This window comes from Papio anubis, chromosome 2 (genome assembly GCF_008728515.1).
Source record: "Papio anubis isolate 15944 chromosome 2, Panubis1.0, whole genome shotgun sequence".
NCBI lineage: Eukaryota > Metazoa > Chordata > Mammalia > Primates > Cercopithecidae > Papio > Papio anubis.
The window spans coordinates 122,851,164-122,870,902 of record NC_044977.1 but is presented as its reverse complement, the minus strand read 5'-3'; the positions used below and the strand labels follow the sequence as shown (position 1 = coordinate 122,870,902).

At 35.6% G+C, this 19,739-nt stretch overlaps 1 long non-coding RNA gene across 1 annotated transcript in view; it reads left to right on the top strand.

Moving 5' to 3' along the window:
- Nucleotides 1-18,747, top strand: part of LOC108584640 — a 116,165-nt gene extending 97,418 nt beyond the window's left edge. The window contains exon 4 of the long non-coding RNA XR_001899961.3: nucleotides 16,476-18,747. This is a non-coding gene — a long non-coding RNA (uncharacterized LOC108584640). The remainder of the gene's footprint in view (nucleotides 1-16,475) is intronic.
- The last annotated feature ends 992 nt before the right edge of the window (nucleotides 18,748-19,739 follow it).

Here is a 19,739-nt window from a genome sequence, read left to right as displayed (position 1 = left end):
TGTTCACTTTTTTAAAAAATTAACTTTTATTTTTGATACTGGGGGTACCTGGGCGAATTTTTTACATGAGAATATTTTGTGATGCTGAGGTTTTGAAAATGAATCTTGTCACCCTGGTGGTGAGCATAGTGCCCAATAGGTAGATTTTTAACCCAACCCCACTCTCTAGTAGTCCACATAGTCTGTTTTTCTCATATTTATATCCATGTGTGCTCAGTGCTTAGCTACCACTTATAAGTGAGAACATGTGGTATTTAGTTTTCTGTTCCTGCATTAATTTGCTTAGAATTATGGCCTCCAGCTCCAACCATATTGCTGCTTAGGACATGAATTCACTCTTTTTAATGACTATATAGTATTCTATGCTGTATATGTACCACATTTGCTCTATGCAGTATACTGCTGTTGGGCACCTGGGTTGATTCCATGCCTTTGCTATTGTGAATGGTGCGGTGGTGAACACACGAATGCATGTAATTTTTTGATGGAATTATTTATTTTCTTTTGAGTATATACCCATTAATGAGACTACTGGGTCAAATGGTAGCTCTTTTTGAAGTTATTTGAGAACTCTTCTATAGTGCCTTGACTAATTTAAATTCCCACCATTAGTATATGTGTTCCCTTTTCTTCACAGCCTGGCCAGCATCTATTGTTTTTTGACTTTTTAATAATAGCCATTCTGATTGGTGTGAGATGCTATTCCTTTTGTTTTGCATTTCTCTGATGATTAGTGATGCTGAGCATTTTTTCAAATGTTTGTTGGCCACTTTGTATGTCTTCTTTTGAGCAGTGTCTGTTCATGTTCCTTGCCCATGTTTTAAAGGGGTTATCTGTGTTTTGTTTGTTGATTTAAGTTCCCTATAGATTCTGGATAATAGCACTTTGTCAGACGCATAGTTTGCAAAAATCTTCTCCCATTCTGTAGGTTGTCTGTTTACTTTGTTGGTAGTTTCTTTTGCTGTGCAGAAGCTCTTTAGTTTATTAGGTCCTACTTGCAATTAACAGATACAATGCTATTCCTATCTAACTACCAGTGTCATTCTTCACAGAATCAGAAAAAAACTCTGCTAAAATTAATATGGAACCAAAAAGAAACCTTAATAGCCAAAGCATTCCTAAGCAAAAAGAACAAAGCCAGAGGTATCACACTACCTGACTTCAAACTATACTATAAAACCCCGGTGATAAAAACAGCTTGGTACTGGTACAAAAACAGACACGTAGACCAATGGACCAGAAGAGACAATTCAGAAATAAAGCCAAACACTTACAACCATCTGGTCTTTGATATGTCTGACAAAAATAAGCAATGGGGAAAGGAAAGCACTATCAATAAATGTGCTTGCATAATTGGCTAGCCATATGCAGAAGATTAAAGTTGAACCCCTACCTTTTACTATATACAAAAATTTACTCTATATGGATTAAAGATTTAAATGTAAGACTTCAAACTATAAAAGTTTTGGAGGACAACTTGGGAAATACTCTTCTCAACATTGGCCTTGGCAAGAAATTTTTGGCTACGTCTCCCAAAGCAATTGTACTCTTTTCTTATGCTACATGTTTTTTGAAAGTCTTCATCCTATTGTATAAGACAATCCACTTCAGGATGCTTCAGTTGGAAGAAAACAAGAAAGAAAGTGCTCTAAAACTTAAGCAAGTTAAGGTAATTTAAGACCTTGTGACTCTTGGCTAAATAGTGAGTAGTAAATCAATGCTAGAATTGTCATTGGGACTGTGACCATGTTAAGACATTCAAGGCGCTTTTGAATGAAATTCAAGATCAAAGCAAACTTTGCGGTTGAAATGAGAAACCTAATTTCATACTTCTGATATTTAGCTTCTTGTTTACATCTTTTGGAATGTTTATTCTTAGATTTAGTTATTTTACAGCTAAATGAACAAAGCCCTCTAACATCTTGTAAACAAATACTGACATATTTGTCAAATTGTATTTGTGAAATGTCTTGAAGATTTGTAATTATGTTGTCTTAAAAATCAAACCAAAACAAATGCTTAGTTCATTAAACTCTAATAACCTGATGGCAGCAATGAACAGGAGGAGACATAACCCAGAGGAAACCCTAAGGACTCATTTAGGATGTCTCCCTGTATCTACAGAGTGATAAAATGACACATGCAGCTCTACAAAAGTAAAAATGCACTCACGAAAATATTTTGAACCTAGAAATACCTGTGCAGAAAAACAAATCTGGTACATTTATACCAAGTTTTTGTGTTTATCCACCTGAATTTCTGTATAAAACTGTAATTTTTTAAAGCAAAATGAATAGCAAGTTATTGACTATAGACCATTAACACATCAAGGCAGTGTGCACAGGAGTTTATTTAGCCTGATCCTTATTCCTCATCTAAAAGCGCATGGTTTCTGTTTTGCTTTTGGTATTGCAATGAATGAAATTAAGATTTCTATATCAAAAAGAGGAAGTTAGAATTTCAGGAGATAAACAAGTAACCAAAGCAGCTAAAACCCTGAGAGATAAAAATATGTTCTTTTTAAATTTCATTAGTGTCCTTCTGCTTCCAACCTCCCTGCTGTCCAATGAAACAAAATTCTTCAGGAAGTTGCTACATGTAAAAACCAAATATAATGAGGTGCATTTTTTTCCTAAAGAGAATATACTCAAAACGTTTTCAAAATACACTCTTTAAGAAGGAAGGCAGATTCTGACAGTCTCAATAACCTTACAGTGGGATGTGTTTAGTGGAGAACTTTGCAGAGAATGCTCACACAAGCCACCTGGGAGGTTTGATATGACAACATTATATTGTGGACATAGATGTTAGTATTAAGCCTTTAGCCCTATTATTCAACCAGTTTACAATGTGAACATTCCTTTGAACAACTAGGAAATGAACTCAACTTTTGCTATGTGTTTTTTTAATTAGGTAGCCTATCACGTCTACCCCTACAAAGTTCCCAGCCCCCTGCAACCCCAGGCTAACACCTGATGTCACACTCCTTATTAAGTGTACTACAGTGACTTCTATACATGCCTCTGTATGTGCAAACCATCCATAATAGACACTTTGGGGGAAGGGGTGAAGACATTACCATGTGCTTCAAGTTGTCTAAGGCTATTCTATATGATGAATGTGCTGATAACTTTCTGCTATGATTCTTCTATTTGGTCAATCACCTCTCAGTTATCTGCCAGCTCCCACAGCACATACATAATCACAGCTTATTTCCTAATCAGACATTGTAGTGCAACACAGTTTTATCTCTAAAACTACATACTATAACAGATGTATCCTCCATTATGGATGCTTATTTTACTGGACTGGGAATCCTAAGAGTGGCTAACATGGAAAGCAAGGTAAACAATCACAGGTCTCATACAATGCAACTGTTTACCTTCCAGACAAAGAACAGCTTGCTTACTGCTTCTAAAATGTGACAGATTCTCTAGCTCATGGAACTCCTGTGGTACATCCTACTCCATGCTTAGGGGCTTCCTGGCCCTCCATATATCCCTATTGAAGGACTTTAGGAACTTGTAGAACCAGCACAAATATGCTAGTACTCCTGCTTTTGTTTTGGTTGTCAGTAATATAGTTCCTTGTCTCTGACGAAGAGTCACCTCTCTTCTGTTAGCATCCATGGACCCATAGAAGGCTAATCCATTAACTTGTATAGTTATTTCTTCCACTTAGTCAAAGCTATTTAAATATGGCAAAATTTACACAGTTGTGAACTTTTACATATGTCTAAATCTATTGTAAGCATCTTGTGGGCTGAGATCATGCCATGTAGTTTTTAATCCTCCCAGCACTTAGCATTGTTGTACACATAAGTATTTGATAAACATTTGATGGATTGTTGACATGTTGAAAACAATCTTACATATTTGGGCACATTTGACGTAAGCAAGTGTTCATTCCTGTTATGACAAATACCAATATCCCCCTAATTAATTTCTCATTTGGATACCAATATTTTTTCTCATTTCTTTTCTTCTTTCTTCCCCTCAATTTTTCCAAAATATTCGCCTTCTTTTCTCCTTCCTTCCTTCTTTCCTTCCTTCCTTCCTTCCTTCCTTCCTTCCTTCCTTCCTTCCTTCCTTCCTTTCCTGTGCTATATCTTCTGTCTTCACACCTACCTGCTTGTCATCTACCATATTTTTATTTATTCAACAAATATTTACCAAGATGCCTCCTATATATCAGACATTATTCTAGGCTCTGCAAATACAGCAGCAAGCAAAATGAGTCAATATCTCTCACGTTTGTCTTATTACCTTCAACTGTATTTGAAAAAATATTAAAAACAGATCACAAGGAATATGTATAAATAACACAATACACAGTAGAAATAGGTGAAGAAGAGATGATAAACAAGCAGGGAAGAGAAAAAGAAATAAAGCGGTGCTTAGGAATGAGACTAATACCATAAAGTTAAAACATATTTGTTTTTGCCACAAATTTGGTTCTATGGTTTAATTAGAAGATTCTAAGTTCTCCTAGGATAAGATAAGGTCTTAGAATACTCACATTTTTAAGAAGGCCTGATGCCCAGGGTCATAGTTGTTTTTTCTGTGCGATTCCTTCCTAGGCAAGTGTTTGACTATTCTGTGGGAACATCTAATTATGGGGATCACATGTAGAGGCCACAGAGGAGAGTCCATCTAAGCCATATCCATCTCCTGGGTCTAGGTTCCCCAATCATAAATTAGGTTATTGTAACTCTATAACTTGTGTCTCTTTACTGATGTGGTATTACTTGTATTATAATATATGAATGTGAAAGCATATGAAAGTGAAAAGTGATTGTTTCTAACCTGAGAGATTTAAAAAATGGCACTTTGGATAGGCTCCTATGCATGGAGGAAATTCACATTCATTCCTTCACTTGTTTTTCATTGTACCCAAGCTCTAGCATTTCAGCTCCTTGAGATTCTAACTTGGTCTTTAAGACATCTCTCATATATTAAACAATTGCAATAAGGGTTGCTCAGCATGTTACTTGTTAATAAAGGACATCTGCATTTGTTTTAATGCTTATTTAAAAAGAAATTGGGATTTAGTGCTTGTCGGCGCTAATGGAATCAATGGTACTTTAATATGTGTTAATGGCACTTCAGCTCCCTTAGCAGCAGAAAACAGGTTATTAACCAAACACACTATTGCTCCAAATGAAAAAGAAAGTATATAGATTCTAGAAAAGGCAAAGATGGCACATGATTTTGCTGGTTTGAGATCATTTAAACCTAAATGAAACATATATTTTTCTCCTTCACTATGTTTTTAATCCAAAGGGCAAATACAATTGTAACGGTGGGTGTTGGGTAAAGCCATCATGCAGCTTATCAAAGCAGAGGGCAAAAACACATGCTCAGTGCTCCTCCTTGTGAAATTTCAATGAGATGCTAACTGTGAGCTGCTAGCTTTAGGAAAGGATTTTCCTTCTCATTGATATATATATCTTCAAAGGATCAAGTGATTAAGAGGAAGGTAAGGGAAGAGGTGCTCTAAAAAGAACAGAGAAGGGCAATGCATTGGGTTAGGCATTAGCTCATCATATTAGATTCAACAAAACAGGAAGTCAAATTAATGGCTGAGGCCTTGACTTGTATAACTTGCTTTGGACCACTAAGCCTCTCTTTACTTTGCACTTGTATAGAGCTTTGATCTTATAGTGTTCATTTCTTCAGGCATTTATTACATCTGGTAGCAGATTTTGTAATTTAGGCACTGCATGTTGTTAAGTCAGAGACTAGAAATAACATAAGAAAGGAAGACATAATTAACTTCTAAAAAAACCCTATTCTTTCATTTGATATCTGCATCAAAATGTTTTTAAATATTTCCTAATATGGCTAATCCTTACATTTTTAAAAGACCAGTGAAAGCTTTCTGCAGTCAAAAGGTTAGTCAAGCATTCTCAATTAGTAAAGAGTGTGCTTAACTTTTGAAATATTTTGTACAGTTACTGAAAATATCTATTTTATTGATATTTTCTAACATTCATGTTATTTTTCTTTGGGATGGAAAAATAGAAACCTTAGCTGAAAAAGAAAGTCACTTATGTCTCATACAATTGATTTTTACACTTTTATTTAATGGTTTATAGACTCCAAAAGAACCTTCTCTGAAACATAACCTTTTTCAAATCTTGTATAGAATGGATAATTCCTGGCATTCTTGGAGACTGAAAGGACAACTAATGATTAAGTGTTTGAAATACTAGATTGAAAATGAGAAAACTTAATGTATTATCTCAGTTTAACACACCGTGGTCTCAGTCTCATCGTTGAGTTGTTATAAAACCCAGCAAGGCAATTTTAAGGAAGTGCTTTGTCCTTTTGGAAGAAAGGTTTCATATCAATGTACAGCATTAATATGAGTTGCTTGGAGGGCTATTGGCTGAAATCTGAGAGTCAATACAGTATTCTCAGTCGCTAGTGTCTAGTAACATATCACTCTAGGATTATACTGTCAATTTCGTATCTATGCAGGGTTTTGTTAATACTCTATAAAAGGGGATGCTAAACAGTGAAATCAATGAACTATTCAAAGTCACTCTATATGTGGGCAACATTTCTTCCTGCTTCATCCCTCCTGGTTTACTAAAGGAACATTTTCCTGTCTTGAATTTTAACATAGTTATTTTGACATCACAGAGACAAACATATTGTTTAAATTTTCTCTCTTTTCAAGAACAGTGAAGGACAAAAATTGGTTGCCTTGAATGTTTCAAAAAGGGGGACAATAATTCCATGTGAATTTACACCAGATTGACTAACATGAGCTAAACAGCAATGAATTAACTCAAGAATGCTGCAGCTTAATCTAGAGAGAATGAACTGCTTAGAAGGTATGTTCTTAACACAATTTCTGCCACAAGGCTGTAGCTATTTTCAAATCTTTTAAAATGTATTTCAGGTAGCATTCTTGGCACTTTAATGCAGGGCCATTTTCTTCAATGTTCTCTTCAGGGTGAATAGCTATCATCCTACAAAATGAGAATTCAGGCCACATGTCAAACTTTCAAGGAGGCACACTGGGAAGTGATAATGCCTAAAAGATAAATTGGAAAGATACCATAGGTATTAGCTTGTGTAAATGCTGCTTTCAATTTGTGTAGCAGTCAATGTACCACTTTCAGAACAAGATAATGAATTAAATGTAATTCTTGGCTGTCCCCTGAAGTCCTAATAAGGACCCAATAGTTGGATTCAAACTGATTTGAAACCTATCCTGGAACCATTCCATAGATGCTTGCTTTCATTCTATAACTGGGCCAAGACAAGTTTTAATGTAGCTTAATTTCTACTCTCTTTAAAGCGCTGACAAGAGTGGCTCTTGAATTACAGCAAAACTTTACGCGTTTCTTTGCTTATAAAGAACTCACCAAATGTCAAGACTTGTCCTTGGTTTTAATTTCTTAGATGGGATGGTGTTTATATTTTAACCAAAAGAGGTATTGTTATCTTACTTTTTTTTCTGTTAATCAAGGTATTAATGGCAATATAAGTTAACTTTTTTGTTAGTTTTTAGTTGGCGTTTAGGATATTTGTTTGTTTGTTTGTTTGTTTGTTTTTTGACAGCTCTGTCGCCCAGGCTGGAGTGCAGTGGCATGATCTCGGCTCACTGCAAGCTCTGCCTCCTGGGTTCACGCCATTCTCCTGCCTCAACCTCCCGAGTAGCTGGGACTACATGTGCCCGCCACCATGCCCGGCTAATTTTTTGTATTTTTAGTAGAGATGAGGTTTTACCATGTTAGCCAGGATGGTCTCGATCTCCTGACCTCGTGATGCGCCCGCCTCAGCCTCTCAAAGTGCTGGGATTACAGGTGTGAGCCACCATGCCTGGCCTAGGATATTTGGTTTTAATTAAAGTACTTCAATCATTCAACATGGCCTCACCAAACAGTGTCTGGGCTCCTGTGAAGATAAATGGTTAAGAGACATATTTTCCATCTCAAGGAGCTCAAAATAAATTTGGATGGGGGTAGTGGACAGTAAAATTAAAACATTTGGATATGAATGTGAAATAAGCGACTCAAATTTTATCATGTGAATTTCATTGTTAGGTGGGCAGAAAATATTCGCTTTTTTTTTTTTTCACCTTCCCATGTTAGTTACTGCTGGGAGTGTGTTGGAAAATGGCTTGCCATGAGGAAAAATTGTGAGGGCAAGTTAAGAAGTGCTTACCATTTTTTTTGGAATATGTAAGCTGATATTTTCTAAATTCAATATATATTTTGAGTCATGCTTTGCAGGGCTTTTCCAAAACTGGTTCAACAACCAGTCAATCAAAAAAGATTCATTAAAGTATTTCCCTTCAAGGCACTGTTTATAAATAATTAAGCAGATAGCATCATTTAGGTCTGAATGCTGTACAGAGAGAGTGAGTCCATGGAATCCAGTTTTCTAGAGGAAGAAGCAGGATGCCCCAGAGCTTCCTCATCCACATCTAAGTGGTCAGATACATTTCCTTTCCAAGAAGGTACGCAGGATATTGCTTTATTTTTGCTTGAAGTTCTCACTGACCCTGAGGACCACAGACTCACACTCATTTGTATCTAATCCAGACTCCACATCCTAGTAACTTTGGTTGTCTTGTCAATGTTTCCAGATTGTTCCAGTCAATGGCTCAGGCTCTTGGTGATTTTTGTAGTGTCTCATCTGTATGGAAAGTTCCCCTCACATATACTACAGTTTTGTTTGCCTTCAAATATTCAGGACGTCTCAAATACAAAATAGGCTTGAGATTTGACAATTTTAGACTCATGAGCATGGTCTCTGATAGGTGAATCTTCCTTTTGACCGCTGACACTGACTGAGTGGCCCCAACAGGTTGTACCAAGCCACCACCAACCATAGCACAGAGGATCAGGGTCCCGTAACTGAAATTTTCAGAGTGGGAGGGAAACTGCAGCCAGCCTCATTTACCAGAGGCCCTGGCATGCTCTTTTTCTGTGTGGCTTCTGTGAAATTACAGAAAATCAGATAGCTTTCTAGTGAGGCATTTACAACCAAATGCTCATGGCAGTATAAACCCAGAGCTTTTCTGGACTTAAAGAAAAGGCGTAATCTTAAGAAGAAATAAAATTCTTGCCTCTGGAGAAACGAGGTTAAAAAAAGTGATGATATCTGAATAGCAGAAAATGTATTATTTTATTCAACAGGAGGGAAGATAAAACATTCTTATGTACCTAACAATTTTCTAAAAGTCTACCTTCATTTTTTTTTTCTTCTGTACTAAGTGCTGCTTGTGGTTTGGACATTGCTTTTTAAAACAATATTAAATAAAATGCCCCCTTAAAAGAAAATTAATGCCCTTGTACTAAGAAAAGATACAGGTTTTTGCATTCTATAGAAAGGAAGTTGGCAGGGCTAGAGTCCATTTAACAATAGCGGAGTTGGTAAGGAGAAGCTGGGGTCAAGCATCAGATTTTTCATAGAGTATTGAGATTGGGGCCATAGCAGGTAGTAAGCAGGAATTCACACATGGAAGAACCAAGAGTCTCAGAGGGAGATGCAGGATACTGAAATCAAGGAGCAGAGCTGAGTTAATAATCTGATGGGATTCTGCTATCATGAAAAAGAATAGGGCTGTCAGGCAAAGCAGCTCCTAAAGTTTTATGGAACAGACTTTTTAGTATAACCAGCTTTCACTGATCCAATCTACTTTGTAAACAGATAAACCAGTGGTGTCTTCAGAGTAACTCAGGCTTCTGACGTATACACTGTGATAGAATTTCATTATATGAGGATATTAAAAGAAGCATGCCCATAAAAACTAGCCCAGGAAGTCTGTTTAACTAAAATACATTCTGTGGTTCTCAGAATCTATTTATCACATACATGATAAAGAATTCTTCCAAAAAAAGTTTTAAACTTGCTGTCTATCCGAAAGTATGAACATCCTATATCATTTATTCTTCTCTCCTAAATCACCTATCAAACAACAAATAAAGCCACGTGCAAAGGTTTTGGGAGAGTCCCAAGTGAGGGCTACTGTGAAGATAAATGGTTAATGTCTGCTCTCCCAGCTGCTCAGTTAATTACTATAATAGAAAACATCTTGAGGGAAAACACTGCATACAGTTATTAGCAATTAACCCACAACTCCAAAAAAAATCACAATTCTTACTAATAATAGAACATTGCCCAGCCAGCCTAATTATAATTTCTACACAAGAACCTTGTGTTTTCAGAAAATGTGAAATATTATAAGTCACTACTATTTAAAATGCAAATAGGAAATCAGGAAGATGAAGATTATATTGAGAAATGCAAAATGGAGTAGAGCAGATAGAAATGGGAGGAGGCATGATTTATGTGGTAATGAACTAATTCCTTGACAAGCAGTAGATACAGATATATTAACCAAATAACTTTTTGCTGAGCGTTTACTACAATACAGGACCTTGTGGTGTTAATGATTGGTGCTACAAAAATGGTAAAGAAGTTAAGACGGCGTAATGTGGAACAGGAGAAATCCATGATATGGATTTCAGATATGATACTGTTTTGTTTTTCTACGAATCATGGAATCTTCTTAGATATATCTCAATCTTGAAGCTCATTTTTTTTCCTCCCATATAGTTATGTTTCTTTTATTGTTCCTGTTTGCTCATTGCTTACTGGTCTTCTTGTCCTCTCTGACACACACCAAATTTATTTCTGTTTCAAAATTTTAAAACACTTGTTATTACTGCTGCCTGGAATATTTACTCCCCAGATTTGGAATGACTATTTTCTTCCAAGAATTCATGCATCTGCTCAGAGAAAGCTTGATCACATTACAAAACAGTCTGCTTTTCTCTTCTTTTTCTGTCCTATAACTTTACTTTGTTTTTCCACACATACACCACTATCTGATAGAATATCCCATTCGCTACTTCATAACTTATCAACATTAACCTATATTCATTAACTTCCTCCCTGTTTTGGATCTGCTATATCCACGCTTCCTAAACCTTCTTCCTCTCCTTTGTGCTCTCAATTATGTCTGTATGAATATTTGCATTATTTTATATGTGGAATATTGTTTATAGCTAAGCCAAATAATGTCTTAGAAGATTTATTTTCTCATATGAACTTCAATTTTTTTCTATAGTTAATAATTGTCTTGTGTTTTCTCATACATAAGTAGTTCATTTTCCCCTCAAATATTCCATGCACAGAAATAAATTCTGTAACTCCCAAACACACTAAATGACCTACCTCCTTTTATCATTTGGAGATATTTATCCTCTACTCCCTACTCATTCTCATTTAATAGGACACTTTTTAGTTCTGGCTCATAGCTTGAATTGTACAATTCCCTTTGCCAATTTCCTACAAATTCCCTTTGCCTATTTTCTGGTGTTCATATGTTCTTCTTTCTTAATTCACTTCTTCATTTTGCTGAGGCATTTCCTCCGGTAGCTTCCAGGAAAAGGTATGGTGGGGCTCAGTTTTTTTAGTTTTTATATGTCTGGAAAATGTTTTTTTTTTGTTTTTTTTTTTTGTTTTCTTTCTTTTATTCAAACTGTTGCTGCAGAGGCTATAATTCTGCGGTGAGAATACGAGTAATTTTAACACTGCATTCCATCCTAAGATATTCCATAATTCTTTTTTTTTTTTTTTAAATTTATTTTTTATTATTATACTTTAAGTTGTAGGGTACATGTGCATAACATGCAGGTTTGTTACATATGTATACCTGTGCCATGTTGGTCTGCTGCACCCATCAACTCGTCATTTACATCAGGTATAACTCCCAATGCAATCCCTCCCCCCTCCCCCCTCCCCATGATAGGCCCCGGTGTGTGATGTTCCCCTTCCTGAGTCCAAGTGATCTCATTGTTCAGTTCCCACCTATAAGTGAGAACATGCGTTACTTTTACCCTTGATTGATAGTTCAGCTGAGTATGGAATAGTAGGTTAAAATTGTTTCCCTCTATATTTTGAAGTTATTGCTTCCCTATTTTATATCATTTTGATGTTTCTTTTCCAAAAGTCCAATGATATTCTGAATGATATCTTTTCTATGTGTGCTGTCTCTGCCCCTTTTAGGATTTTCTGGTTCAGTAGTATTGGACGGGCCTGAGAATTATTTCTGACAAGTCCTCAGGCAATGCTGATGCTGCTGGTTTGGGGACCACACTTTTACAAATTCCAGTTTATACAAATGGCCTTCTTGTTAAATTAACCCTAGTCCATTCTTTAATGTTCAAACATGTGTGCCTTCGGAACTTCTATTCATTCTTTATGACTCACCTCATATACAGCTGGAGGAAGAATTTCTTGACATATAGAACGCCTATGCTTCCCCAAAGTAACGCCTCAGTTATCTGCATTTTATCTCATGATACTATCTCATGATACTAATCACATTGGACACATTGGACAAGTCACATGGCTGACTCATCTGAGATAGAGTAAACCCTTTGAGCATGCAGCGTCTGTCTTAGTATTTAGATATTTCTTCCTCCTCCTTCGCCTTTCCTTCTTCTCAACTTCCTAGTCTCCTCCTCTTTCTTCTGCTCCTCTTTCTTCTTTATTTCTGTTACCTAACTCTCTGCATGGCATACAGAGGCATGACGAGTGGAATTGAAGTTATGTTACTAAGTATAAGCGATAGATAAGATATACATTTTGAATGTTTTCCTTAAAAATTATGAATATCTTAATTTATTAATTTATTCAATAGTGTATCATGTAACCAATGGCAAGTGCACTCTCAAAGTGAGGCATTTAGATTATAGATGCTTTGCTTAAAATGGCTGGTTTTTAAACTCTTCATTACCTGGCCCACAGAGTGATAAGGAGCTTACCTCAGAATCAAAGTCAATGGACTGCATACTCCATTGAAAAAATCTTGTCATAAAAGAGTCTGCTAAACTAATGTGCTTAGTGCTTTCGTCTGCTTTCATTCTGGCATAAGTTTCTCATCTTGTTGAGGACCAGTATAAAACACTTTGCAGTTTGACACTGGTCTGCAGACTGTGCTTATTTTTTTCTTTTTTAAAAGAGAGATATAATTTACATACCACAAAATTTATCCTTTTAAAGTGCTTTTCAATATTTTCACGAAGTTGTGTGAAAATACTAATTGCAGATATCTAATTCCAGAATCATCACTACTATGTAATTCCAGAACATATCATCACCCCTAAAAGAAACCCTATACATATTAACAGTCACTCCCCATTTCTTTCTGCCCCCAGCCCCTCAAAACCACTAATTCATTTTCTGTCTTTATGAATTTGTCTATTCTAGACCTTTTACATACATAGATTCATAAGTCAGTATGTAGCCCATTTTGTCTGACCTCTTTCACTTAGCATAAGGTTTTCAAGGTTCACCCATGTTGTAGCATGTATCAGTACTTCATTCCTTTTTATTTATGGCTATGTAATATTCTACTGTACAGATGTACCACATTTTGTTTATGTTTATCTGTTCGTTAATTGATGAACATTGAAGTTATCTCCAATTTTTGGCTATTATAAATAATGCTGCTATGAACATTATTGTACAAGTCTTTGTGTGGACATGTTTTTGATTATCTTGGCCTAGCAGTGAGATTGTTGGGTCATATGGCAACTTTATGTCTGATGTTCGGAAGAACTACTAAGCTATTTTTCAAAGTGGCTGTATCACTACATTCTTACCAGCAATGTATGAAGATTCCAATTTTCCATATCATTGCCAACATTTGTTGTTGTACCTTTGATTGTATTACAGCATCACAGTAGGTGTGAAGTAGCATTTCATTATGATTTTGAATGGCATTTCCCTAATGATTAATGATGTTGAGCCTCTTTTCATGTGTTTATTGACTTTTTATATATCTTCTAAAAGAAATATCTATCTAAACCATTTTCCCATTTTTAAAAATTGTTGAGTTGTAAGCATTCTTTATATATGCTGAATACTAATCTTTTCTCAGATATATGACATAAATATTTTAAACCTTTCTATGAGTTGTCTTTTCACTTTCTTGAGAGCATGCTGCCTATACTTTGGATACTATGCTCCATAGTCGTATAGTAAGCTGAAGCTGCCTGTTTCATCTGCTGTACAAACACACAAACAAAACTACAGAAAATACTCCAGGTGCAAATGTGCGCTATGTTTTTATGAAAGTATAAAATAATGAACTTTCAAGCACCATCATTTTGGGCTGGTGAGTTAGAGCCTAAGCCACAATTTGGGCTTACACCTTTTTATAATGGCAAAAATTCATTTTGTAAGATGATAGCTGCCAAATGTAGTGGTTCTTCTGATGTATACAGGAAAAGAAAATGGAAAACCTTCTGGAAAGAATTCACCATTTTGTATGTAATTAAGAACATTCATGATGAGGAGGTCAAAATAACAGCATTAAAAGAAGTTTGGAAGAAGTTTATTCTAACTCTCATGGATGACTTTGAGAGGTTCAGGATTTCAGTTGAGGAAGGAACTGCTGATGTAGTGGAAATAGCAAGTGAACTAGAATTCAAAGTGGAATCTGAAGATGTGATTGAAATACTGAAATCTCACGATCAAACATTAAAGAGTTGGCACTTACAGATGAGCAATGAAAGTGATTTTTTTCAGATGGAAACTACTCCTGATGAAGATACTTTGCACATTGTTCAAATGACAACAAAAGATTTAGATTATTACATAGCTTAGTTGATGAGGCAGCCACAGCATCTGCAAGAATTAACTCCACTTTGGAAAGAAGTTCTGCTGTGAGGAAATGCTGAAAATAGTATTGTATGCTACAGACAAATCTTTTGTGAAAGAGAGTCAATCAATGGGGCCAACTTTATTGTTGTCTTATTTTAAGAAATGTCCACAGCCATCCCAACCTATAGCAATTACTACTCTGATCAGTCAGCTGCCACTAACATTGAGGCAAGAGCCTCCACTAGCAAAGAGTATGACTTGTTGAAGGCTCAGTTAATTGTTAGCCTTTTTCTAGCAGTATTTTTAAAGTAAAGTATGTAACTTTTTAAAAAATATAATGCTATTGCACACTTAATAGTCTACAGTATAGTGTAAATGTAATTTTTATATGTACTGAGAAACCAAAAAATTCATGTGATTCACTTTATTGGGTGGTCATATTCATATATATGAATATAATATTCATATTATTGTGGTGGTCTGGAATTGAACTTGCAGTATCTCTAAGGTATGTCTATAAAAGAAACTCAAACAATTCAATAGGAAGAAAACAAATAACCCGATTTTTAAAAATGGGCAAAGGACCTGAATAGACATTTTCCCAAGAAGACATAAAAATGTCCAACAGGTGTATGAAAAGTGACTTAATATCACTAATCATCAGATAAATTCAAATTACAACCACAATGAGATATCACCTCATACCTGTTAGAATGACTATTATCAAAAAGGTAAAATATAACAAATACTGGAAAGGATATGGAGAAAAGAAAGCCTTTGCATGCTGTTGGTAAATTAGTATAACCATTATGGAAAAGTGTATGAAACTTCCTGAAAATGTTAAAAATAGAACTACTGTATGTTCCAGCAATCCCACTTTTGGGTATATAGCCAGAATAGTTAAAAGCAAGATCTCAAAGAGATATTTGAACATCCATGTTTATTGCAGCATTATTTATAATAGCCAAGAGGTGGAAACAACCCAAATGTTCATTGACAGATTAATGGATAAAGAAAATTTATATACATACAATGGAATATTATAAAGCCTTAAAAAGGAGGAAATCCTGTCATATGCCACAATATGGATGAACCTCAAGGATATTATGCTAAGCAAAATAAGCCAGTCATAAAGCAACAAATACTCTATGATTCTATTCATATGAAGTATCTAAAATAGTGAACATAAAAACAGAAAATAGAAAGGCAGTTGCCAAGGGCTGGGAGAAAGGGAGAGGGAGAATTAGTATTTATGGATATGGATTCAGTTTGCAAGATAAAAAAGTTCTAGAGATCTGTTGCACAACAATATACTTAACAGTACAGAACTATACACTTAAAAATGGTTAAGATTATAAATTTAAAGTTACATATTTTTCACCCCATACGCCCCCAAAAAAGCATTATCTGTGCAAAGTACAGTTTCTAAAAAAATATGTATTTGGGCTAATCTTCCAATTCTGTTCTAATAAATACATATAATTCCAGATCTGATCATTCCATTTAACTCAAATATGATTGGGAAGTCTTTATGACCAATGAGGATTGGAGTGCTGAGAAATTATGTATAAATCACTAGCCATATATTTCATGAGTTTTATGAAGAATTTATTATTTTTCATAAAAAGAGAGAGAGAGAAAAACTATGGACTTGGAGGGGCAGAATTTAGTGGCAGATTAAGCCAAAGGGAGAATGATTATTCACATCTTGGTGTGACAATCTCAGTTGGTTCCCGGGTGAATTTCGTTCTATTTTGCCTGACATCAAGATTTCAATGTGCATGGCTCATTAGTGCTTGTAGGCATTTTTACAATGGCAATTTATTACACTTTCAGGTGACAGAAGCTGTCCTTTAAAGAATTGCTTTCTGACCTCCTCCTCTTTCAACCTACAACACCTGCTGAATGAAGTGGCCTGTACTCCTTTCCTGTCCCCATATAGACACTGGAACTTTTTGTGTGCAGGAGAGCAGGACTGAAAAGCTTTGGCTGGAAGGTTTGTAGCAGCCTGCTTGTTGAATTGCCATGGATCAACAATTTCTCAATGAGAAGAAGATAGATGAGAAGATAAAGTATCTGGTAACTGTAAAGCTTCAAGCAGGAACTCAAGAAGATTTTTAGAACACCTGGTCGGAATTTATTTTTTTTAGGTAAGCATCCCCTTTTACAACCAGCATACATAAAGCATTAAATTGGCTTACCCCACCCCTTCCTAACAAGAGAGAAGCTGGTTAGATTTATTACTCCTTTGATACAGGTCTGGAGGGAGAGTGAAGTGGCATGTGGAATTCCCATGAAGGCCTCCCTTAAAATCTTTAGGACTCCTTTTAGATAGAATGTTTGTCTTCAATTTCTAACTCATTTTTAAGAATCTGTCTAGATTGAGATTGTGAAAGATCATTAACAAAAATAAAAATAGATAATGTTTCTGGATTTTTTCTGTAATATTTATGTCCAAAGAAGGGATATCATCAACACAAAACTTTTTATTCTCTTATTTTTAAAATTGGTTTTTGTGTAACTGGCTCATTCTCTTGCTTGGTTAAATTTAAAATTTATTTTCCTTTGACAATAAAGGCCGAGTTAATTGTTCTGTGTCTGCCTTCATTTTGTGTGTCCATAACAACCCCCAAACACCAAACTGCATTGTTCTTATAATATGGAAGATTATAACTAACAGGTTTCATAATACTTTTTTTAAAGATACAGCATACCCGACCAATCGAACCAAATAACCAGTTATTTCAAGATTGTATGAATATACTGCAGAAGGGGAGCTGATTTCAAATTAGTGTTTTCAAGTTCATGGCAAAATTTTAACACTTATGTTAGAAGAGTATATTTCATTTAATGATGTTGCTTACATGACATTGTGTTCATATTATTATCCATGCTAGAATAATTTGAAATAAATCTCACTTTTTGAAATGTACACTATTCATATTTATTCTGTAGCATCCTAAGTGCTTTAAATATTCATCTATAGTAAAAAATGTGCTTTGAAACCAATGTATATAAAAGGAAAATTTTCTAATTTATGATTTTCAATGGGCTTAGTTACTTCCCACGTACCTAAGCTGTCCTTTACTAAACAACTATGCAATCAGATGATTTACAAACATTCTTGTATTTCTATTATTCTTTAGCTTTTAAAATAGTTCTGAATATTAGCTGTGGCTTACATAAAACTTAGCCTTGTAATAAATGTGATCTATTATTTATGCAAGACTTTCAGTGATATTATGAAACAGAATGTTTAGAAACTTTTTACATTCCAGGAGGGAATGAAATTGGTTGGAGATACATCCAAGCAGAGTTAAAACTAGTTCAGGAGCAAATAAAAGCTTAGCAAGTCAAAGGAAATTTTGGGGTACAATTAATTTTTACTGTCATCTCTAGGTATGCTATAAATTTGTATTAAAATAATTAAGATTAAACTGTAGGGAAACAATCTGGAGTCTTTACATTTCATTCAAAAGACAAACAAAAAATCGAATCAATGGAGACGATTATTATTATTTTTTTACCTATAGCTATATCCAGATAGGGAGAAAAACAACCCCACCTTATATAGTTAGTACACTCAATTCAGGAACCACCATTTTTGTGTATTAGTCAGTTTCTCTTCTTTCCTTGTTCCCCCACAGTGCCCTGCCTGCCTTGGTCATTTCACTGTTCATTAGCATCTCACCAGAAGAGGAAAGAAAAAAAAGAGGAGTTGAAATTAAGCAATCAACTTTGTTACTTGTTTAAAAAGGTGGCAAAGAGGTTGAGTAGAAGTTAGAAGAGTTAAAAATATATTTTTAAATTGTCAATGTGTTTTAGCAGCCTATGCTAGGCCTGTTAATATTAGAACTAATTAGTTAGCCAAGTTACAATGCATCTCTACAGTAGATAATCAGCACTGTCACCAAGTCCACTGTCTCTGGGGTTACAGAAGGCCTGGCTGATGTATATCTGGCATTTAGAAACAGAAGTCAGAATGAATCTTTTTTTTTTTTTTTAATGAAATAAGGGGGGTTAGGTAATGATTTCTATTGTGGAAAGAGCTAAAAAATTATGTTTGTTAAAGATATTTGTCAAAGGATAAAGATGTTTACTTATGTACTTGTACCTGTGGCTTTTTTAATTTACTAAATTAAACTTCAATTTTAAAAGAAGTAAAAGATACAGATATGTCTCAGAGAAATAGAAGATACTGTAGGGTGGCCTGAATTCCATATTCTGAAACTCAAGAAGAGCAAAGTCACAGAATGCTGAAAAATTCAGGAGTAGTTTGGTTTTATCTCACCTCCATCTTTTTTTTCCTTTTCAGAGAAATGACAAAAGTTTGCTTCTCAATCCCTTCTGTAAAAGCCCAATTGGGCCGGGTTTGGTGGCTCACGCCTGTAATCTCAGCACTTTGGGAGGCCGAGGCGGGCAGATAACGAGGTCAGGAGACCATCCTGGCCAACATGGTGAAACTCCATCTCTACTGAAAATACAAAAAATTAGCTGGGCGTGGTGGCGCGCGCCTGTTGTCCCAGCTACCCAGGAGACTGAAGCAGGAGAATCGCTGGAATCCAGGAGGCGGAGATTGCAGTGAGCCGAGATCTCGCCATTGCACTCCAGCCTGGGCGACAGAGCCAAAAAAAAAAAAAAAAAAAAAAAAAAAAAAAAAAGGAAGAAGAAAGAAAAGGGAACAAAGGCTCAAAACACTGAAACTAAGAGCCAGATGGTTATTTCAAATATGCAGGACAAGAGGGAGCCCACATAACCATTTGGGAAAGATCCTTTTAGGGCTCCCAGAACTGAGGAAATCAGGTGGTACCACTTTGAGTACAGTATTTGACATGAATGAGTCACTGGAGAGCCACTTTTGGTAAGTTTAGGAATCAAAGAAAAAAGTCGCTCCGCTGCAGATTGATCCATTTTTTTTTTCAGGGATAAACAGCAGATTATGGCTTCGGAGTCTGGGCTGTCCTTTATTGGAGGGCACGATGCACCATAGATTTTTATTTTCACGAAACAGACTCCAGAGGTTTGTGGCCTTCCAGACAGCAGCTGGCACCGGGCAGAGGCACAGACTACGGCCTGAGCTGCTGGCGACTGCCTCGCGCT